This window comes from Salvelinus fontinalis, chromosome 9, assembly GCF_029448725.1.
Source record: "Salvelinus fontinalis isolate EN_2023a chromosome 9, ASM2944872v1, whole genome shotgun sequence".
In the NCBI taxonomy this organism is placed as follows: domain Eukaryota; kingdom Metazoa; phylum Chordata; class Actinopteri; order Salmoniformes; family Salmonidae; genus Salvelinus; species Salvelinus fontinalis.
The window spans coordinates 74253-99298 of NC_074673.1; the positions used below are offsets into that span (position 1 = coordinate 74253).

A 25046-nucleotide genomic window follows, 5' to 3' on the forward strand; every position below is an offset into this window, starting at 1 on the left:
TAAAATAAAGTGCAAAAATCTATTAATCAAAAACAACACTTTGTTTAAGGAGAAGTAACATGCAGTGAAAACAAATATTAAACTTTAACTTTTAAACTTGAACTGAGTAAAAACTCTAAATATGTGATTGCACAGTAATGTTCACTTGTTTGAGGTTGAGGGTGATACTTGGTGGTGTCCCATCTTTTCCACAAGTTCATCAATGTTCGGGGTAAGGCTCTGAGCTGAGGAAATCCTCAGAATTGAGTGGAGGTGTTCAGCAGTAAGTCGACTTCTGTGTGATGTTTTGTTCAGGTTCATCAAAGAAAACAGTTGTTCACACAGGTATGTGCTGCCAAACATAGACAACGTTTGAGCAGCCTGGATGCGCAGCTGGGGCATTGTGTCGGGGAGGAAACGGGCGAACTCCGCAGCACCCACTGCCGCATATTTTGCCCTCAGTGCATCATTGCATTGGAGGTCAATCAACTCCATTTGGAGGTTTGGTGGTGAGCTTTCCACGTCAACAGCAAATGGGTTACCGAGCAGTTCCAACCTGCTTTTTTGTGCTTCAAAGTCAGCAAATCGGCGTCGAAAGTCAGCGGCAAGCATACCTATTTTATCAGCCAACTGTGCGCTCGGGAACGCACTGGTAGAGAGCTTCTCTTTCATGGTCTGGCAGCTGGGAAAGTGGCTCAAATTTTCTTTCCGCATCTGCGTCTCCCACAGAGTCAGTTTGGTTTTAAATGCCTTCACTGTACTGTACATATCAGAGATGACATGATCCCGACCCTGCAGCTGCAAGTTCATTGCATTCAGATGACTCGTAATGTCACACAGAAAAGCCATTTCACACAGAAACATTTCGTCTCGGAGTTGTGTTGTGTCTTTCCCTTTGCTGTCCAAGAACAGACAAATCTCCTCACGAAGCTCGAAACATCTTTGAAGCACCTTTCCCTGGCTTAGCCATCGCACCTCTGTGTGATAAGGCAAATCACCATGCTCCGTTTCTAACTCCGTCAGAAATGCCTTGAACTGGCGGTGATTCAAACCTTTGGCTCTGATAAAGTTAACTGTGCGCGTGATGATGCTCATTACATGCTCCATTTTCAAGGCTTTACCGCACAACGCTTCCTGGTGTATGATACAATGATAAGCTGTCAGCTCACCTGTCGCGTTTTCCTCTTGCATCTTTTCCCGTATCTTCGCCACCAGTCCGCTCCTGTGTCCACACATCGCAGGTGCTCCGTCGGTTGTCAAACCCACGAGTTTTTCCCAAGGCAGCTCCATCTCATTTACACATCTTGACACCTCTTCATACAAATCATGCCCCGTAGTTGTGCCATGCATAGGACGTAAAGCCAAAAACTCCTCTGTCACGCTTAGGCTGGAGTCCACTCCGCGGATGAAAATTGACAACTGGGCAATGTCAGAAATGTCGGTGCTCTCATCCACAGCCAAGGAATATGCAATGAAATCTTTTCCCTTTTTCACAAGCTGCTCTTTTAGATTGATGGACAACTGGTCTACTCTCTCGGCAATGGTGTTTCTGCTCAGACTCACATTTAAAAAGAGTTGCCTTTTTTCTGGGCAAACTTCGTCACAAACTTTAATCATGCAGTTTTTGATGAAATCCCCCTCCGTAAATGGCCGGGCTGATTTAGCGATCTCTTCTGCCAAAATAAAACTGGCCTTGACAGCAGCCTGGCCTTGTGATTTGGCTTTTTTGAACAGAGCCTGTCGAGATTTGAGGCCTCGTTTTAATTCCTCTGCCTTTTGTAGCCTTTGTTCCATGTCCATATTCTTGTTTTTGTCCGCGTGTTTCGTTTCATAATGTCGTCTCAGATTATACTCTTTCAGTACCGCCACACTTTCTCCACACAGAAGACACACAGGTTTTCCAGCTACCTCCGTGAACATATACTCCGACTCCCACCTTGTTTGAAACCCCCGGTTCTCAGTGTCCACCTTCCGTTTTGCCATTTTTGATGGGTATCTGAAAGTTAATTTTACTGTGATGCTGACGACTGCTGTGCCAATAAATATTGAAATGAAGCAGCCTACTGCTCGGTGCGTCACCGTTGCATTGTGGGAAATGTAGTATTGGTGCGTGTAAAAGATCTGCGGGCTGCCGGCTTGCTGCGGTCTGCGGGCCGGTTCTAATAATAAATCAAGATCATCCCAGGGGCCGTAAAAAACCTTCTCGCGGGCCGGATGTGGCCCGCGGGCCTTGACTCTGACATTTGTGCTGTAGAGTATCTTCTGTTTCCAGAAGGTGTCAAAGTTATCTATAAAAGTGATTCCAACAGAGCTACAGTAATATTTTAGCCAGGTGTGTAATGCCAACAGTCTGCTAAATCTTTCACACCCTGCGGCCCAACGATGGTACCGGACCTGAAAACAAATTGTCAGCTTTTTGGAATCTTTCAGTGCTAGAATCAGTTAAAAAAATAAATCTAATTTCAGAAGTTCCGAACAAGCCCTCCTGCTGTCGTTTGACCCCACATTGACTATGACAGCGTCAGCTGCCGGCATCTGTCGTAGAACGGTCGGAAGTAGCCTTGTAATGTAAGATAGGGTCAAAACCATGCCCTGGTCTGGCACAATCACATTCCACCAAATAACCGGTTTGCCAGTAGCATCACCAAATACAACATTTACACAAAAATAAAGAAAACACAAGCCTCTCTCTCTCTAATCTCTCTTTCTAATCTCCCTCTCTCAAACCTCTCTTTCTAATCTCTGTCTCTCTAACCTCTCTTTCTAATCTCTGTCTCTCTAACCCCTCTATTTAATCTCACTGTCTCTCTAATCTCTCTAACCTCTCTAATATCTCTCTGTATTCACCGTCTCTCTAACAGCTCACTTTAACCTCTATCTCTCTAACCTCTCTCTAATTTCTGTCTCTCGAACCTGTCTCTAAACTCTCTCTAATATATCTAACCTCTGTCTCTAACCTCTCAGCCCTTTCTCTCTATCTCTCTATCCAATCTCTCTAATCTCTCTCTCTCTAACCTCTCAGCCCTTTCTCTCTATCAAATATCTCTAACCTCTCTCTTTCTAACCTCTCTATCCAATCTCTCTCTCTCTAACCTCTCAGCCCTTTCTCGCTATCTCTCCAATCTCTAACCTCATTCTCTAACTGCTGTCTCTATTCTCTCTCTCAACTCTCTCTCTACCTTCTGTCTTATGTAACCATACCAAATGTAACATATCATACTAATTGGACTGTCCTCAGATTTACGTTTACTATGTTACGTCTAGTCTATGAGACCAGGCTGGGTATTCTGCTCTAGACAAACACTGACTCAAACGCTACTGGATTTTATTATTATTATTATTACGCATTATAATATCCAGCGTGTCATCATAATGTTATAATTGAATGTAGTGCTGTAACAGTGTTCTGACATTGGCTGTATAGAAAATAAATAAATACGTAGAAAATAAATAAATTCATAATCATGAAAACTGTGAAATATGTTTCTGCACATTCTAAGAATGTTGTTCCTTTTATAATATCCTTATAAACACAGCATACCATTGAGTGAGTGTGTGTGTGTGTGTGTGTGTGTGTGTGTGTGTGTGTGTGTGTGTGTGTGTGTGTGTGTGTGTGTGTGTGTGTGTGTGTGTGTGTGTGTGTGTGACTGTGTGTGTGTGTGTGTGTGTGAGAGAGAGAGATCAGGGTGTGTGTGTGTGTGTGTGCGTGTGTGAGTGTGCGTGTGTGTGCGTGCGTGTGAATGAAATGTAGACAGTTCTCTGCAAAAGAAGTTGCATACAGCATCAGCCATAGAAATTGCATCATGGCACAAGTTAGGCATCTCATAACACAGATCCAGTAATGTGATCATAGAGGATTATTTCGGAAACCAAATAGCATTCTGGGTGTTCCTGTCCTGGGCTGGACCCAGACAAATCTTAATGGACGTCAGGGTATCAGTGTAGGTGGCTGAGGCCTTGGATAATACACATTATAAACATTCAGTCTATGGATAATACACATTATATTCATTCAGTCTATGGATAATACACATTATATTCATTCAGTCTATGGATAATACCATTATACTCATTCAGTCTATGGATAATACCATTATACTCATTCCAAAGGACTGAATAAACTCATGATATTATTCCTTTTAAAATTATAATTGTATAAACTAGGACAAAACATTTGTTTTTGTTTTCAATCGATAAAAGGAATACAAATTTTAGGCATATATAAAATACAGAAATGACAAGTTCAAGCAGATTTAGCTTCTTTAAAACATGTACAGTGCCTTTATTATTGAAGTATGCCCACTTAGTTCACGCTGGCAAAAAGGAGCTTCTGAAAATGGTTTGTGAGCTTCTGAAAATGGTTTGTGAACTTCAGAAAATGGTTTGTGAACTTCAGAAAATGGTTTGTGAGCGTCTGAAAATGGTTTGTGAGGGTCTGAAAATGGTTTGTGAGCGTCTGAAAAGGGTTTGTGAGCGTCTGAAAAGGGTTTGTGAGCGTCTGAAAAGGGTTTGTGAGTGTCTGAAAAGGGTTTGTGAGCGTCTGAAAATGCAATTAAACAATGTTGGTCTCGTTTATGTCAGTGCATGTGTTAATGTCATTATGCATTTTCATTTTTACAACTGTAATAACTTTTCAAAGCTGTCTCCTCATTTACAGTTTATATTCCTGCCACTCATAAAACGAACCAACCACAACAACTACACAGCTAGTTCAGCCATTTTAAAACGGCATTGAAACACACACGCTCACACACACACACACACGCTCACACACACACACGCTCACACACACACGCTCACACACACGCTCACACACACACGCTCACACGCTTACGCTCAAACACACACGCTCACACACACACACACGCTCACACACACACACGCTCACACGCTTGCTCACACACACACGCTCACACACACACGCTCACACATACGCTCACACACACACGCTCACGCTCAAACACACACGCTCACACACACACGCACAAACACACACGCTCACACGCTTGCTCACACACACACGCTCAAACACACACGCTCACACACACACGCTCACACACACACGCTCACACACACACGCTCACGCTCACACGCACACGCTCACACACACGCTCACACACATGCTCACACACACACGCACACTCACACACGCTCACACACACACGCTCACACACACGCTCACACAGACACAGACACACACACTGAAAATATGAAATGTCTGACATTTGATGAAAACTTACAATTAGATAAGAAAACAACAACAGCTATTCTGTGTGATAAAATAAAAAAGCATCGGAAGTTATTCATATGAGGTTCATTAAAAGTTGCAGCAGCAGCTGAGTTATAGGTTCTTCTGCAAAACAAGTGGACTGACTAACTGACTCCGCACACAGGCAGCTTGGTGGCAGAGAAATGCTTACTGGGTCTTTTGTTTAAAAAAAAATACAAAGAGAAGGATTCTAGTCAACTACTCTGAAGGAATATTTTTGAATAATCTGCCAAAATATTTGCATATTGAGTTTATTTGTTTATGCATTTTGACACTGTCCACTGTAAGCTATATTGAAGAAGAATACTTATCCTACCAACATTGGGCATAAGACTACTGTGTGAAGCCATGGTTATAGTAGGCTATACTCAATAGGGTTTTTCCTAAACTCTGAAGTTTAATAAAGAAATAGAAATCACAATAGATGTATTGTTGAAAAAAGTAAGTGTATTATCGTTTATTCTAACTATTATTATTCTAAATATTTAATAAGTTTACAGCAAAATGCGATAATATATTTGGGGATGAATGGTAAACGCACGTATTAAAATAACACACACAAATAAAACGGTATGCTGGAGCATCAATGAATGGTATGCAATTAATCAACAGTCCTATGCGTCTTCCACTCACCCTCGTCAAAGCAACTCTTCTATCCGGACCGTTACCGTCCTCTCGTTCCGTCTCTTTGCTCCTCAGTGCGTTCTATATTCATGCTTTTCTAGCCTACCCTACGGTCTGTCGCTGAAAACAGTGGGTAGGATCAGGCAATGCATATATCTGTCTCTCAAAAAACCTGTACCCAAGTCGCTGCTGCACCGCCGATAGAAGGGAAGTTTATGATCAGTCATGCTGGACTGGGTGGGAATGTTATGCTGCGTTCTTCCTCTCTCTCCCCCTCTCTCTCCCCCTACACTCCTGTCTCCAATCTGACATTAGAGAAACTGGTTCGTGCGCAAGATTGCAAATAGATGGATGTTTAAGAGGAAGTCTATTAAATTGGCCCAGGCATTGTGTAGTTTTAATTATTGCAATTGCTCGAGTCAATACACTGAAAGTTACACAATACAAGTGACTAGATTTAGATTGGACTAGATTTGTTCGTCTACAATCTACACACATATTCAGTAATAACAATTTTTAAAGTGAAAACTCACATGGGGAAATAATTTTATTCTCGAAGGACAATACATGTGCTTTATTCTATTATATCGGGCAGGTTGTATGATTTACATAACTTTTATTTTGAATGTAATAGCTTTTATTTTGAAGTGACTGTGACGCGTTCCCCCATAACCGAAAGTTCACTCCAGAACACCACCTTGTGGGTGTCCACTAATTACCACAGCCACAAAGTCTGACACTAAATCCTAACAATTCATTACAACAAAAATGTGCTTTTTGTTATGCACAAGGTTAGCAGTGGGGTTAAGGTTAGATTTAAATGCAAAATTTCTGAAGATAAATTGTGGAAATAGGCGGGGTTTAAGACTTTGTGGCTGTGTTAACTAGTTACAACCCAATTTGTGGCGGAAAAAAGAGAGAACGAGGACAAATTGTTACACAAGTTGTTAAAACACAAAACTTTTGAGAACAAACTTTAAAATAATTTCAAACAACATTTTAACATTTCCAAAGACAAAAAATGTGAATACGACACCGGAACCTCACGTGCAGATATTCTAAGAGCCGATAGCGCCACATGGAGGCTGTTCTAAAGAACTTGTAGAGGACCGTGAAGCTACTCGCCTTGTCGTAAACCGAGTAGTGGAACAATCCCAGGACAGAGCCTTCCAATGGACTCAGTACGAACACCTCCACGCAAGGTTCAACTCAAACACAGCCATCGTGGAGATATTGGAAAAACAACTACAGGCAACCAACGAAAGCTTACGAGCAATTGTTCAAGGATAATAAAACGGATATCACGTTCTCTGACCGGTAGCAGTGTCAACTCTTGCTGCTCGTGGGATTACAAAAGAACGCATCGGTCCCAAGCTTTTCGACACTTCTAGTTCCAGAACGGTTGGAGCGAAATCGAAAGATGCCACAATTCATTGTACTGAGCTCATTGAAATCCAATCAAGTCTTGAGTGCCGTTAGTTTGAAACGCAGTACATCATTTCCTAGTCCTTATGCCGACGTGATGGGCATGACACTTGATGGAGATATTGGACATCCTACTCTCCCTAGAGATACTTGCGGGTCCAAGGTGGGCCAAGCAGAGAAGTTCTTGGACTCCCATTTTACAAAGCGCGGGGTGGATTTGAAAACTTCTCTGGGGTTGTTGCTGCTGCTCTCATGTCTTAAGAAAAACAACAACAACAACAATTGCTTCAGGAGGAGTTTAGTTGCAGCAACACCAGTTTACCCCATGCGCCCTTTTGATCAACCTCTCCCAGCAGTCTGTAAAGTCTGCAGTCTGTAAAGTCTGCAGTCTGTAAAATTCAGGGTGGCCTACTGTGACATGTTGAAGGGGGGGTCACAGTTGGAGTATGACGTGGATAAAGGAGATTGGGTTCAAATGTAAAGAATGAACACCTAACCTGGTCCCAGATCTGTTAGTTCACATCTAAGACCAGGATATTGAACACCTAACCTGGTCCCAGATCTGTTAGTTCACTTCTAAGACCAGGATAATTAACACTTAACCTGGTCCCAGATCTGTTAGTTTACGTCTAAAACCAGGATACTGAACACCTAACCTGGTCCCAGATCTGTTAGTTCACGTCTAAGACCAGGCTACTGAACACCTAATCTGGTCCCAGATCTGTTAGTTCACGTCTAAGACCAGGATATTGAACACCTAACCTGGTCCCAGATCTGTTAGTTCACTTCTAAGACCAGGATAATTAACACTTAACCTGGTCCCAGATCTGTTAGTTTACGTCTAAAACCAGGATACTGAACACCTAACCTGGTCCCAGATCTGTTAGTTCACGTCTAAGACCAGGCTACTGAACACCTAATCTGGTCCCAGATCTGTTAGTTCACGTCTAAGACCAGGATATTGAACACCTAACCTGGTCCCAGATCTGTTAGTTCACATCTAAGACCAGGATAATTAACACTTAACCTGGTCCCAGATCTGTTAGTTCACGTCTAAGACCAGGCTACTGAACACCTAATCTGGTCCCAGATCTGTTAGTTCACGTCTAAGACCAGGATATTGAACACCTAACCTGGTCCCAGATCTGTTAGTTCACATCTAAGACCAGGATACTGAACACCAGAATGAGCTGGTAAATTAAATACAAATCTCAACGAGCAGGAATGACAGATGGGAGCATCACACGTTTTCCCAGTCAACCACTTCCTGGACTCTGAAGACCAGAGAGAGGATGTGATGTGCGCCTCCCAAATGAGTCCCCTGGGAGACACAAAGACTCGTGTCCCTTATTGTAGATTTCATCTCACTCACTATCAGATCAGTTTGGAGGGAGAAAATTCGTAGCCTGAGGAAGAGGGGCTACGATGAGGAAGGGGACTACGGTGAGGAGGGGGCTACGATGAGGTAGGAGGCTATGATGAGGAAGGGGGCTACGATGAGGTAGGAGGCTATGATGAGGAAGAGGGCTACGATGAGGAAGAGGGCTACGATGATCATCATTCCTGAGTTTGTTGATTTCTAGATGTTCTGATGTGTGAAAATACATTCATTTTATTTTATATCATCTCTTAATTTCTAGGCATCTTGAGATCCCGTCTAACACACTCCTTTTGAAATCTAATTACAAACACTAGACATTTGTCACATTTTGCGGGGGGGGGGGGGGGATCTAAAATCTAAATATATTGTGCAATATTTATGTTGCTGTTTTCATATATTTATATTCCATCTTTAACTGAACATGAAATGTAGCTGATTGCATCACACTGAATCAGTGGAAATACAAATCCTTGTGAAACTAACTAATAAAGGACATTGTCAGTGAATTTAGGACAATTTATTTCCCCATCTATTCTGTTTTATTAGTATGGCTAGCATCGTGACAGGTTGTTGACTCGAGTGACACTGAATAACAATTAGGCTGTCTCACAGGCCACATAGAGTTTATTCCCCTCATAGCATCCCTGGTCAAGTTCATAGCACTGAACAAGACTACACAGGCTTGCCATGTCAATAAGTCATGCCGCGTTTCATATTTGCTTTATGTAGTCTATTGCACATTTGGTCTTGTTTCCTGTTTCCGGTTTCTGGTTTCCTGTTTGTTTCTCAGGGTTTGTTTGAAATGTCGTCAAAAGTAAAAAAAAACATGTCACATACACCAGATAGGTGCAGTGTAATGTGTTGTTTTACAGGGTCAGTCATAGTAGTATGATAGGTGTTGTTATACAGGGTCAGTCATAGTAGTATGATAGGTGTTGTTTTACAGGGTCAGTCACAGTAGTATGATAGGTGCAGTGAAATGTGTTGTTTTACAGGGTCAGTCATAGTAGTATGATAGGTGCAGTGAAATGTGTTGTTTTACAAGGTCAGTCATAGTAGTATGATAGGTGCAGTGTAATGTGTTGTTTTACAGGGTCAGTCATAGTAGTATGATAGGTGCAGTGAAATGTGTTGTTTTACAGGGTCAGTCATAGTAGTATGATAGGTGCAGTGAAAGGTGTTGTTTTACAGGGTCAGTCATAGTAGTATGATAGGTGCAGTGAAAGGTGTTGTTTTACAAGGTCAGTCATAGTAGTATGATAGGTGCAGTGTAATGTGTTGTTTTACAGGGTCAGCCATAGTAGTATGATAGGTGCAGTGAAATGTGTTGTTTTACAAGGTCAGTCATAGTAGTATGATAGGTGCAGTGTAATGTGTTGTTTTACAGGGTCAGTCATAGTAGTATGATAGGTGCAGTGAAATGTGTTGTTTTACAGGGTCAGTCATAGTAGTATGATAGGTGCAGTGAAAGGTGTTGTTTTACAGGGTCAGTCATAGTAGTATGATAGGTGCAGTGAAAGGTGTTGTTTTACAGGGTCAGTCATAGTAGTATGATAGGTGCAGTGAAATGTGTTGTTTTACAGGGTCAGTCATAGTAGTATGATAGGTGCAGTGTAATGTGTTGTTTTACAGGGTCAGTCATAGTAGTATGATAGGTGTTGTTTTACAGGGTCAGTCATAGTAGTATGATAGGTGCAGTGTAATGTGTTGTTTTACAGGGTCAGCCAATTAGGATGTCATATCCTCAAACCACAATTCAGTATTAAATCCAATTAGGAATGTAAAATGGCACTGACACGTGAGCTGCCAGTTTCTCACATTAGTCAAATAGAAGCAAGACAAATGAGATCTACGAACAAACAAATTGACACGTGAGTGGAACTTTCCTGATCTGGATAAATGGGTTGAGGTGGGACTGAGGCTGTGTCCCAAAATGGCACTATGGGCCCTGGTCAACAGTAGTGCACTATGGGCCCTGGTCAACAGTAGTGCATTATGGGCCCTAGTCAACAGTAGTGCACTATGGGCCCTGGTCAACAGTAGTGCATTATGGGCCCTGGTCAACAGTAGTACACTATGGGCCCTGGTCAACAGTAGTGCATTATGGGCCCTGGTCAACAGTAGTGCATTATGGGCCCTGGTCAACAGTAGTGCATTATGGGCCCTGGTCAACAGTAGTGCATTATGGGCCCTGGTCAACAGTAGTGCATTATGGGCCCTAGTCAACAGTAGTGCATTATGGGCCCTAGTCAACAGTAGTGCACTATGGGCCCTAGTCAACAGTAGTGCACTATGGGCCCTAGTCAACAGTAGTGCACTATGGGCCCTGGTCAACAGTAGTGCACTATGGGCCCTGGTCAACAGTAGTGCATTATGGGCCCTAGTCAACAGTAGTGCACTATGGGCCCTAGTCAACAGTAGTGCACTATGGGCCCTGGTCAACAGTAGTGCACTATGGGCCCTAGTCAACAGTAGTGCACTATGGGCCCTAGTCAACAGTAGTGCACTATGGGCCCTGGTCAACAGTAGTGCACTATGGGCCCTAGTCAACAGTAGTGCATTATGGGCCCTAGTCAACAGTAGTGCACTATGGGCCCTAGTCAACAGTAGTGCACTATGGGCCCTGGTCAACAGTAGTGCACTATGGGCCCTAGTCAACAGTAGTGCACTATGGGCCCTAGTCAACAGTAGTGCACTATGGGCCCTGGTCAACAGTAGTGCACTATGGGCCCTAGTCAACAGTAGTGCACTATGGGCCCTAGTCAACAGTAGTGCACTATGGGCCCTAGTCAACAGTAGTGCACTATGGGCCCTGGTCAACAGTAGTGCACTATGGGCCCTGGTCAACAGTAGTGCATTATGGGCCCTGGTCAACAGTAGTGCACTATGGGCCCTGGTCAAAAGAAGAGAATAGGATGCCATTGGAGATGTAACCTGGAACTGAGTCAGCCAGGGCAGATTCAAGCTGACCATGCTACTTCGCCACAAAAAGAGAATTGCTCCCATTAATTCTCAATTACTCACTAAGTGGCACACAATCAACTATTGATAGACACAAATTGCTCGGGCTTGCTGTGGGAGTTACCCTGAAACTCTAATGTTTCATTTGCAGTAATAAGTCGATACACATGGAGCACAGGCTGGTGTCTCTCCATGGAGGAAGGGAAGGAGGGAGGAATGGAGGAAGTAGGAATGGAGGGAAGGAAATAGGAATGAATGGAGGGAAGGAAATAGGAATGAATGGAGGGAGGGAAGTAGGAATGGAGGGAAGGAAATAGGAATGAATTGAGGGAGGGAAATAGGAATGAATGGAGGGAAGGAAATAGGAATGAATGGAGGGAAGGAAATAGGAATGAATGGAGGGAAGGAAATAGGAATGAATGGAGGGAGGGAAATAGGAATGAATGGAGGGAAGGAAATAGGAATGAATGGAGGGAAGGAAATAGGAATGAATGGAGGGAAGGAAATAGGAATGAATGGAGGGAAGGAAATAGGAATGAATGGAGGCAGGGAAGTAGGAATGGAGGGAGGGAAGTAGGAATGGAGGGAGAGAAGTAGGAATGAATGGAGGGAGGGAAGTAGGAATGGAGGGAAGGAAATAGGAATGGAGGGAAGGAAGTAGGAATGAATGGAGGCAGGGAAGTAGGAATGGAAGGATGGAAATAGGAAGGAATGGAGGGAAGGAAGTAGGAATGGAGGGAGGGAGGGGAGTAGGAATGGAGGGAGGGAGGAAATAGGAATGGAGGGAGGGAAGTAGGAATGAAGGGAAGGAAATAGGAATGAATGGAGGGAGGAAGTAGGAATGGAGGGAGGGAAGTAGGAATGGAGGGAGGAAATAGGAATGGAGGGAGGGAAGTAGGAATGGAGGGAAGGAAATAGGAATGAATGGAGGGAAGGAAATAGGAATGGAGGGAGGGAAGTAGGAATGGAGGGAAGGAAATAGGAATGAATCGAGGGAAGGAAATAGGAATGGAGGGAGGGAAGTAGGAATGGAGGGAAGGAAATAGGAATGAATGGAGGGAAGGAAATAGGAATGGAGGGAGGGAAGTAGGAATGGAGGGAAGGAAATAGGAATGAATGGAGGGAAGGAAATAGGAATGGAGGGAGGGAAGTAGGAATGGAGGGAAGGAAATAGGAATGAATGGAGGGAAGGAAATAGGAATGGAGGGAGGGAAGTAGGAATGGAGGGAGGGAAATAGGAATGAATGGAGGGAAGGAAGTAGGAATGGAGGGAAGGAAATAGGAATGGAGGGAAGGAAATAGGAATGGAGGGAGGGAAGTAGGAATGGAGGGAGGGAAGTAGGAATGGAAGTAGGAATGAGGCCAGAGCTACATTTTCAGGGATTCTGTTCATGAGAGAAACAAAGGAAGAATGACCTTCAGAGTGTGATAATGGAATGAATGACCTTCAGAGTGTGATAATGAAACAAATGACCTTCAGAGTGTGATAATGAAACGAATGACCTTCAGAGTGTGATAATGGAATGAATGACCTTCAGAGTGTGATAATGGAATGAATGACCTTCAGAGTGTGATAATGGAATGAATGACCTTCAGAGTGTGATAATGGAATGAATGACCTTCAGAGTGTGATAATGGAATGAATGACCTTCAGAGTGTGATAATGGAATGAATGACCTTCAGAGTGTGATAATGGAATGAATGACCTTCAGAGTGTGATAATGGAATGAATGACCTTCAGAGTGTGATAATGAAACGAATGACCTTCAGAGTGTGATAATGAAACGAATGACCTTCAGAGTGTGATAATGGAATGAATGACCTTCAGAGTGTGATAATGGTATGAATGACCTTCAGAGTGTGATAATGGAATGAATGACCTTCAGAGTGTGATAATGGAATGAATGACCTTCAGAGTGTGATAATGGAATGAATGACCTTCAGGGTGTGATAATGGAATGAATGACCTTCAGAGTGTGGTAATGGAATGAATGACCTTCAGAGTGTGATAATGGAATGAATGACCTTCAGAGTGTGATAATGGAATGAATGACCTTCAGAGTGTGATAATGGAATGAATGACCTTCAGAGTGTGATAATGGAATGAATGACCTTCAGAGTGTGATAATGGAATGAATGACCTTCAGAGTGTGATAATGGTATGAATGACCTTCAGAGTGTGATAATGGTCACCGCTGCTACATCACCTTCCCCTCGTTCTCTGTTTGAGTCGACATAGGGAGGATGACCACATGATTCTTTTCTTCTGGGATTTTAGTTTCTATGTGAGCAGACATCTCTCCATCCCTCTATCTATCCCTCTCTCCATCCCTCTCTCTATACATCTCTCCATCCCTCTCTCCCTCTCTCCATCCCTCTCTCCATCTCTCCATCCCTCTCTCCATCCCTCTCTCCATCTCTCCATCCCTCTCTCCATCTCTCCATCCCTCTCTCCATCCCTCTCTCCATCCCTCTCTCCCTCCATCCCTCTCTCCATCTCTCCATCCCTCTCTCCCTCTATCCATCTCTCCATCTCTCCATCCCTCTCTCCATCTCTCCATCCCTCTCTCCATCTCTCCATCCCTCTCTCCATCTCCCCATCCCTCTCTCCCTCTCTCCATCTCCATCCCTCTCTCCATCTCTCCATCCCTCTCTCCATCCCTCTCTCCATCTCTCCATCCCTCTCTCCCTCTATCCATCTCTCCATCCCTCTCTCCCTCTCTCCCTCTATCCATCTCTCCATCCCTCTCTCCCTCTATCCATCTCTCCATCCCTCTCTCCATCTCTCCATCCCTCTCTCCCTCTATCCATCTCTCCATCCCTCTCTCCCTCTATCCATCTCTCCATCCCTCCATCCCTCTCTCCATCCCTCTATCCATCTCTCCATCCCTCTCTCCCTCTATCCATCTCTCCATCCCTCTCTCCCTCTATCCATCTCTCCATCCCTCTCTCCCTCTATCCATCTCTCCATCCCTCTCTCCATCCCTCTCCATCCCTCTCTCCATCCCTCTCTCCCTCTATCCCTCTCTCCATCCCTCTCTCCATCTCTCCATCCCTCTCTCCATCTCTCCATCTCTCCATCCCTCTCTCCATCTCTCCATCTCTCCATTCCTCTCTCCCTCTCTCCATCTCTCCATCCCTCTCTCCATCTCTCCATCCCCCTCTCCATCTCTCCATCTCTCCATCTCTCCATCCCTCTATCTATCTCTCCATCCCTCTCTCCCTCTATCCATCTCTCATCCCTCTCTCCATCCCTCTCTCCATCCCTCTCTCCCTCCCTCTCTCCCTCCCTCTCTCCCTCCCTCTCTCCCTCTATCTATCTCTCCATCCCTCTCTCCATCTCTCCATCCCTCTCTCCCTCTATCCATCTCTCCATCCCTCTCTCCATCTCTCCATCTCTCCATCCCTCTCTCCATCTCTCCATCCCTCTCTCCATCTCTCCATCCCTCTCTCCATCTCTCCATCTCTCCATCCCTCTCTCCATCTCTCCATCCCTCTCTCCATCTCTCCATCCCTCTCTCCATCTCTCCATCCCTCTCTCCATCTCTCCATCCCTCTCTCCATCCCTCTCTCCATCTCTCCATCCCTCTCCATCCCTCTCTCCCTCTATCCATCTCTCCATCTCTCCATCTCTCCATCCCTCTATCCATCTCTCCATCCCTCTATCCATCTCTCCATCCCTCTCCATCCCTCTCTCCCTCTATCCATCTCTCCATCTCTCCATCCCTCTATCCATCTATCCATCTCTCCATCCCTCTATCCATCCCTCTATCCATCTCTCCATCCCTCTCTCCCTCTATCCATCTCTCCACCCCTCTCTCCCTCTATCCATCTCTCCACCCCTCTCTCCCTCTATCCATCTCTCCAGCCCTCTCTCTATCTCTCCATCCCTCTCTCCATCTCTCCATCCCTCTCTCCATCTCTCCATCCCTCTCTCCATCTCTCCATCCCTCTCTCCATCTCTCCATCCCTCTCTCTATCCTTCTCTCCAGCCCTCTCTCCATCTCTCCGAGGTATACTGTTTGCTCGGATGTTTGCTCTGATGTTTGCTCTGTTTGCAGAAGATTTTAACATTGTATGCAGGTACACAGATAGAATGATGATGCTTTTAAAAGTGTCCCCAGTAGGCTGCCGTTGACACTAATGCTTTAGTGTATGACATAATCATGTGTGGCTATACCCATCATGTGATCTCTTGTCAAAATATGTTGTGAATTAACACTAAATAAATCAATATAGTCTCATACTGACGCACAGCTAGGGCATCCAATAAACTGACTGATGCATTCTACACTCAGACCGGCAGGTAGCCTGCCTAGTGGTTAGAGTGGAGGGGCGGCAGCGTAGCCTAGTGGTTAGAGTGGAGGGGCGGCAGGTAGCCTAGTGGTTAGAGTGGAGAGGCGGCAGGTAGCCTAGTGGTTAGAGTGTAGGGACGGCAGGTAACCTAGTGGTTAGAGTGTAGGGACGGCAGGTAACCTAGTGGTTAGAGCGTTGGACTAGTAACCGAAAAGGCTGCTAGATCAAATCCCCCGAGCTGACGAGGTACAAATCTGTCGTTCTGCCCCTGAACAAGGCAGTTAACCCACTGTTCCCCGGTAGGCCGTCATTGTAAATAAGAATTGGTTCTTAACTGACTTGCCAGGTTAAATAAAGGTCACAGTAGTTGTTATTATACTGTATTATTGGGAGTAATGAGAAGCAGAGATGTGTCCTGTTGACCTTTCTCATGTTATTGAAGGGTATATATACTGTGGCAAATAAGGGGGTCGAGTGATAAATGGCAGATATGTGAGAGCAGAACTAATAAACGGGCTCAGCCCGATCACTAAAATGGCCACCCCGATCAGAACTACAGATCACAAAATGTCCGAATGCCAAAACTACAAGTCCCAGAAGCAAGGACAACCCTCAGAAGGTGGAGCCGACACACAGATAAAGGGTCAAGAAAAACCAGGAAGAGGAAGAGAGGGGTGGAAGGATCTATGAACCGTAGAGAAAGAGATAATAGATATTGGCTGGATTTACGGTGTATGAGCTGGACTGTTTTAGACTTACCTGTTGGCGTTTGGACCTGGACATACCAAGAACCCGATTCGTGTACCGAACCCTGCTATCCTTGACCTTGCCTACGACCTTGGTGGACCATGACGGAGAAACAAACACACAGGTACTGTCCTGTTCGAAAGAACTCTCATTCTGGGGTAATTTGGTGACAGTTTCCCACTTAATTTGTGACAAACGCTCATAACCTTGAAGAGGTTTGCCACAATACCTATTGGTGTTTCTGATCTGCATAATTAATGACCAGGTGTCCCTTGGGAAAGAGGTATTCAGACCTCAACGGCTGGTTAAACAACACCTGTGATAGAACATAGAACCGCTGTAGGAAATCCCCATCCAACCGAACCAATAAATCAGCAGGCAGCAGCCCACAGTCTTACCTCCCCCAGACCTTGTAGTATCCTATCACAGATGACGCAGCGATAGTCTGACCTCCCCCAGACCCCTGTAGTATCTTATCACAGATGACCCAGCGATAGTCCACCAGACCTTGTAGTATCCTATGACAGATGACCCAGCGATAGTCTTACCTCCACCAGACCTTATAGTATCCTATCACAGATGACCCAGCGATAGTCTGACCTCCCCCAGACCCTTGTAGTATCCTATCACAGATGACCCAGCGATAGTCCACCAGACCTTATAGTATCCTATCACAGATGACCCAGCGATAGTCCACCAGACCTTATAGTATCCTATCACAGATGACCCAGCGATAGTCTGATCTCCCCCAGACCTTGTAGTATCCTATCACAGATGACCAAGTGATAGGATACTACAAGGTCTGGTGGAGGTAAGACTATCACTTGGTCATCTGTGATAGGATACTACAAGGTCTGGGGGAGATCAGACTATCGCTGGGTCATCTGTGATAGGATACTATAAGGTCTGGTGGACTATCGCTGGGTCATCTGTGATAGGATACTATAAGGTCTGGTGGACTATCGCTGGGTCATCTGTGATAGGATACTACAAGGGTCTGGGGGAGGTCAGACTATCGCTGGGTCATCTGTGATAGGATACTACAAGGTCTGGTGGAGGTAAGACTATCACAGATGACCCAGCGATAGTCTTACCTCCACCAGACCTTGTAGTATCCTATCACAGATGACCAAGCGATAGTCCACCAGACCTTGTAGTGTCCTATCACAGATGACACAGCGATAGTCTTACCTCCACCAGACCCTGTAGTATCCTATCACAGATGACCCAGCGATAGTCCACCAGACCTTGTAGTATCCTGTCACAGATGACCCAGCGATAGTCCACCAGACCTTGTAGTATCCTATCACAGATGACCCAGCGATAGTCCACCAGACCTTGTAGTATCCTATCACAGATGACCAAGCGATAGTCCACCAGACCTTGTAGTATCCTATCACAGATGACCAAGCGATAGTCCACCAGACCTTGTAGTATCCTGTCACAGATGACCCAGCGATAGTCCACCAGACCTTGTAGTATCCTATCACAGATGACCCAGCGATAGTCCACCAGACCTTGTAGTATCCTATCACAGATGACCAAGCGATAGTCCACCAGACCTTGTAGTATCCTATCACAGATGACCCAGCGATAGTATTACCTCCCCCAGACCTTGTAGTATCCTATCACAGATGACGCAGCGATAGTCTTACCTCCCCCAGACCTGTAGTATCCTATCACAGATGACCCAGCGATACTCTGACCTCCACCAGACCTTGTAGTATCCTATCACAGATGACCCAGCGATAGTCCACCAGACCTTGTAGTATCCTATCACAGATGACCCAGCGATAGTCCACCAGACCTTGCAGTATCCTATCACAGATGACCCAGCGATAGTCTGACCTCCACCAGACCTTGTAGTATCCTATCACAGATGACCCAGCGATAGTCTGACCTCCCCCAGACCCTTGTAGTATCCTATCACAGATGACCCAGCGATAGTCCACCTGAGCTGCGGAGGGGATGAGTATGTTGAGGATGGATGTGAAGAAGATGGCTAGCCCAAACACTCTACGAACAAAGGGAAAACATAGTGTGTAATCCACGACAGCATACATTAGCAGCCCTAGCATATATATTCAATTTATATTGTGCTCTAAACCAAAGAGTATGTAAATTATAGGGCTTGGAAATTATGTTCAAGATATCAACAAAGCCATTTCATTAATATCCTATTTCATCTGCAGCAAAACAATTGTAGCCTATTTTCTCTCTATTTAACACGTTTGTTTTAAAAACATCAAAATAGTCAAGAAATTTTGAAAAATTGTGCAGTCCACAATTCTATGTAGAAAACCAAATATTTGTAGCCTACTTATTCAGCTGAAGCTTAGTTTAGAGTAGCTGAATAAACTCCACTTCATGGTGAAGGAAGTTTCTGATAAGCAGAGACCAGGCTGTGTGGAATTTGGCCCTGACTACATCATTCACCCAAGGTCGATACTTTAACAAAATATATATACATTATGAAACGCTTACCATGTCCCTATGTTTGTCCTCTGTAGTTGCATGCCTTTTTTTTGTTTTTTCTGAAATCCATATTTTTTCTAAAAACTTTAATCAAATACAACCACTGCGGACTGTTTGCGCATTGCTGTTGCTCTAAAATGGCAAATCAGTGCAAATGCGCACGTGCCAATCGAATCTCATCAAGGAAACGTTCGGCGATTGTCATTTCGTTAACGTCTATTAAAAAAGTATGGACAGACATTGGTACAAGGTAAGCCTTTCATAATTCATAATTTTTGTAAGTATAGACGTTGGGTGAATGATGTACTGTAGTCGGAGCTGAATTCAAAGCTTGGTCTCGGCTTCACACGGTTGGTGTTCATCTGTCACACCCTGGCCTTAGTTATCTTTGTTTCCTTTATTATGTTTGTTAGGTCAGGGTGTGACATGGGGAAGGTTTGTGTTTAGGTGGTTATATGGTTAAGGGGTTGTTGGGTTTTGTGTTTGTGGTTTTGTGTTGAGTGAGTATGTCTAGGTATGTCTATGGTTTAGTGAGGGTTTCTAGGTATGTCTATGGTTGCCTGAGTGGTTTCTCAATCAGAGACAGGTGTCTTTCATTTGTCTCTGATTGGGAGCCATATTTTAGGCGGCCATAGGCATCATGTGTTTGTTGGGTCATTGAGTTAGTCGGTGTCTTAGTCTGTGGCTGTGTCTAGGTCTGTGTCAAGTTTGCATGTTTTGCATTTAGTCAGTTTTTGGTTTCACGGTCTACGATTTGTTGTTTTGCTTCGTTTGGTCATCTCCTTTGGTCATCTCCATCTCATTTTTTACACGCTGCGCCTTGGTCCTATCTTTCTCCCATGGACGATCGTGACATCATCCGAAAATTCCTTCACCATGGAGTGGAGTTTAGTCAGCTACGTTTAGAAGGTGAGAACAGACAGACAGACACACGCTGTCTGTCTATGTTTACACCATAAGATGAAATAGACTGGAGACACATTTCTCACCTCCATCACTCCTCTCTCCATCACTCCTCTCTCCATGCCAACAAAAAAGAATATTGCCCATTTGCACTGACATTATTGTTGTAATGCCTGTCTAGGCTATAGGCCTATAGCCCATAATGTTGTCTGTTGGCCTTTTCAATAAAAGGGGAACATTTTATTTATTTAACCTTTATTTAACCAGGTAGGCTAGTTGAGAACACGTTCTCATTTACAACTGCGACCTGGCCAAGATAAAGCAAAGCAGTGCGACACATACAACAACACAGAGTTACACATGGAGGAAAACAAACATATTGTAACGACCCTGGGTTTATAAGCGCGGAAATCGACTCTGCCGCACGAGCATGCTTTTGCGGCACAGTCAATAGAGCGCCGGACCTCGGGCTAGAAGGTCGAGGGTTCGAGACCTGCTCCCGGCTGTTTCATTACAATACAGTCAATAACACAATAGAAAAGTCTATATACAGGGTGTGCAAATGAGGTAGGATAAGGGAATAAAGGAAATAAATAGGCCGCAGTGGCGAAATAATATAACAACTATTGTTGATAAAAAAAAATGATAGGCCTATTTGTTTACTTTTTATCTGTCTATCTGTGTAGTAACACATCTGGCATTACTACTAGCCGTTGCCATGCCTCCCGCCGAATTAAACAAACATTTGACACCGTAGTCTTGCGGGAACTCATTAACACGACGAGGTACAACTACGAACGCCTTGCGGGCAGTAATACAATCCCCGATATCTGGCGAGAGGTCAGACTGCCATCCCGCTCGACATGCTAAACCCACCGGTCTGACATTCAGTTAGGCTTTAGTTAATGTCTGCTTCAAACTGAAACGTGTTCTGTGGTCAGAGACATCTCACGGGTAAATAATATCAACAACAACAAAAAAGTAGGCTATTTGAATAGAATAGAGATTCACCACAGTAGGCTATAGAATATAACGGAAAATAAAAATAACTTTATTAGGCCTACTTATTTTTCTCAGAAGGAACTTTAGTAGCCTAAGTATATATAATAATAGATACATGTTATACCTAAGCAATAAGGCCCGAGGAGGTGTGGTATATGGCCAATATACCACGGCAAAGGGCTGTTCTTAAGCACGACCCAATGCGCAGTGCTGGGAACACAGTCGTTGTATATTGGCAATATATCACAAACCCCCGAGGTGCCTTATTGCTATTATAAACTGGTTACCAGTGTAATTAGAGCAGTAAAATAAATGCTATGTCATGGTCTGATATACCACGGCAGTCAGCCAATCAGCATTCAGGGCTCGAACCACCCAGTTTATAATATCTATGTAATATTCTGCAAATGATATTTACCTGTTTGCTGCCAGTCGTGAGCATATTCACCTTCCGGGTATTGGTGTGACGATGTAGCCCCAGAAGAATGAACCGTGGATCATCCCCATCGTCTCTGGAGGATCCCAGCGGAACGTCGCTTTCTTCCCAAAACCAAACAATAACCCACAGAAACACCCGCCAACAACCACCACATGAGTGATTTATTTGTAACGATTTCAGATACATAACAACGTCTTAATTGTGTTCCTTTTTTTATTTTTATTAGTCAACGGTAGATAATACTCTCGTTGTATTTCCTCAATTCCACATCAGGCTAAGGGGGATATTGGATGGTTAATTGAAGAAGCAGCCTGAGCTTTGGCATCTTGGGTAAATAATCAAGAAATGTCGATTAAATTCTGAACCATACTTTTGCTTAATATTTAAATAGGCGAACTGAAACGGGTGGGGGAAACACACCAGAGCAGATATAAATTTGAGAATTATAAGTTTGCCTAACAAACATTAGGCCTATAAATGTAGAAAAGTATTGATGACTGCAAGGATTTACGTAGGCTAAGGTGTCTGTTTGTTGGATGATTCATTCATTTAAAATCGTGCCTTGGTATCTAAATTCCCAATCTGGCCCTCAAACCATCATGGTCACCTAATAATCCCCAGTTTACAATTGGCTCATTCATCCCCCTCCTCTCCCCTGTAACTACTCCCCAGGTCGTTGCTGCAAATGAGAACGTGTTCTCAGTCAACTTACCTGGTAAAATAACGGTAAAATAAAAATAAAAAAATAAAAAGAGCCTTAGAGGAAATGGGGGCGGAGACTGGGTAATTTGTTTCCGTTCTAAATGTCACCCTATTCACTGGCAAGGCCTATAGTGCACTACTTTTGACCAGGGCCTATAGGGAGTAGTGTACCATTGTGGGGTCCTAGGGATCTGGTCAAAAGTAGAGCACTATGTAGGGAATAGGGTACCATTTCACGACTGAGTTTATATGATCGGCACCTCTGTGATGATGATCTTGCCGTCCTTGTGGATGGTGCTGTTATTGACCACGCCCACGATAGCCACGCCCAAGTTACACCGGATGCCAAAGGAGATGCAGAAGCCGAGGCCGGATCATGATGGCGACGATCTAGCGCCGCGGGAGGCCGAAGCACGTACAGTCACATAAAGGTGGTTTCTCCTCATGCTGCTCCGAAGGCCGTCCGTCCACACGATCACCTCACCTGTCTTCTGACGCGTCTCCACCACCCTTTAGATCAAACAAGCACTCGTAGGCCTATTAATAACATCCTTTATTTCCTTTAAAAATATATATATTAATATTTGACTAATCTTGCAATGATTAGGTATGTTTAAAAATTCCACGGGAAACCGTTAGCCTTTTAAATTGAAATACAGATCTATATGCTAAGCTAATTAAAAAGAGATGGCTATGGTGACAAAGGAGGGACATTTCGTTCTATTACAGTGTAATACGTGGAATGTAATCACTTATATTGAACGTTTGAAGCAATTCTTTAAGATAATTGATTGGTATTTTTTATCATTTAAAATAGCCTAGACTATGAACATCATTTAAAATAGCCTAGACTATGAACCTAATTTTAGTAATTTTACACCGAAGTTTCAAGTTTTATTAGTCTTATGTAGCCTACAGGATACGCAAGTATAAACCGTCCAATGAAATGCTTACTTGCACGTTCCTTCTCCACAATGCAACAACAATAAGAAATAAGAAAATATAAGAATACGAACATAAAGTAAACGGCTCAGTCGAATAAACATTTTAGCATCAGCACATCGAAGATAGTGTAAATCAAGGGGAGAGTTCTGATATGAATATTTAGAACCGTTTACCGTTCCATTTTTCGTTCAGTGTTTAATTGTCAACTTGCTCTGAGAGAGACATCTTGGCTAAACGAAGACCATTAAAACGACCTTAATACCACACCGCAGCAGTGCACAGGCAGCACGGAATGTACATTCAGACTATCTGTGTTGGTATACTGAGAGCTCATATAATAAGGAGTTTTGAACTTTATCCGATTAAAAAACGTAAGATTTACTAAAAAATAATTAAGATAAATTCTATAGATCTGATGAGATAAGATAGGATTGGAAAACCACAAGGCGTGTGACGTTTACCAGCGTTACTATTCAGTGGAATGGTTCATACCTCCAACCGCTGGGAATAGAAAAACTGGAATTAATAGAATATCCCTGACTCCAGATTTAATATCGACAGAAAAAGGTGTTTAATTGCTGATGAAAGCCATTATAATACACTTTGATTAGGTATCAAATTGTGTGTGTTTTGATTCCAATCAAGCATACATTTTTTAATGGTGTAAACATGCTCTTTTCAGTCACCTACAACGAAATTAATTTCCCGAAATTATGCTTTAGTAAAGACACGAGTTGAAACGTAGCCAACTTTAAATTGTGATATGTTTTGCTATTCTAAATTATTCGATGGAACTATGAATTTTTAAACAAGACATGTAATCATCATACAAGTATTTTAGTCAATGGAGTAGCCTACAATCCCACAAAATCCTCCCCGAGTCCAATGCAGTGTTGTATTAAAGCATCGAACAGAGTGTATTCTATGACAGGTTGAAATCAAACAGATCGTTCTTGGTTAATACTGATGAATATATAAGCGAACAGACATCGCCGACCCTGTGTCACGACGCGTTCTGTTGCATTATTAATTAAAAACACCCTCAGCTGCCTGCGCTTGAAGGAGGAGGGGGGTAGAGGGAGGGTCACTCTCCCGGGAAATAACTGACCCTTAAATATTCGGCATGTCTGACATAATTGTGATTTTCCACTTGCTGATCTTGGTTTTCTATTTGGAATTTTATTCAAAATCACAGTAACCAATTTACAAGTGAGATTTTGTTCTGATGGGTTTTTAAGTGGAAGTGCGATTTTTTTTTCTCAGTATTGATTCCTTTTTGAAGCGTAACCCAAGGTATCGATTCCTTCTTGAAGCGTAACCCAAGGTATTGATTCCTTCTTGAAGCGTAACCCAAGGTATTGATTCCTTCTTGAAGCGTAACCCAAGGTATTGATTCCTTCTTGAAGCGTAACCCAAGGTATTAATTCCTTCTTGAAGCGTAACCTAAGGTATTGATTCCTTTTTGAAGCATAACCCAAGGTATTGATTCCTTTTTGAAGCATAACCCAAGGTATTGATTCCTTTTTGAAGCATAACCCAAGGTATTGATTCCTTTTTGAAGCATAACCCAAGGTATTGATTCCTTTTTGAAGCATAACCCAAGGTATTGATTCCTTTTTGAAGCGTAACCCAAGGTATTGATTCCTTTTTGAAGCGTAACCCAAGGTATTGATTCCTTTTTGAAGCGTAACCCAAGGTATTGATTCCTTTTTGAAGCGTAACCCAAGGTGAAAAGCAGACAGAGAGAAAAGGGGGGAGGGTTCAATCTACTTACCTGTATAGATGTCGGAAGGTCTTTCCTGACAAATTCTTCATCCCTTCTTTACTGGGCCGGGAAAGCCTGCGGTTTAACTGGTTCGGATTCCATTATTCCAAATTCTTCTCTGCTCGAATTCTAT

General features: G+C 43.5%; 1 protein-coding gene and 1 pseudogene across 1 annotated transcript in view; one reads left to right on the forward strand and one right to left on the reverse strand.

Annotated features, from left to right (window-relative positions):
* LOC129861852 (growth arrest-specific protein 2-like) overlaps window positions 1-6161 on the reverse strand; it is an 80007-nt gene extending 73846 nt beyond the window's left edge. Inside the window, exon 1 of the mRNA XM_055932992.1 lies at window positions 5882-6161. The gene's annotated coding sequence lies outside the window, so the exon portion shown is untranslated. The remainder of the gene's footprint in view (window positions 1-5881) is intronic.
* Window positions 6162-6950: 789 nt separating this feature from the next.
* LOC129861758 (uncharacterized) lies at window positions 6951-9018 on the forward strand (annotated as a pseudogene).
* The last annotated feature ends 16028 nt before the right edge of the window (window positions 9019-25046 follow it).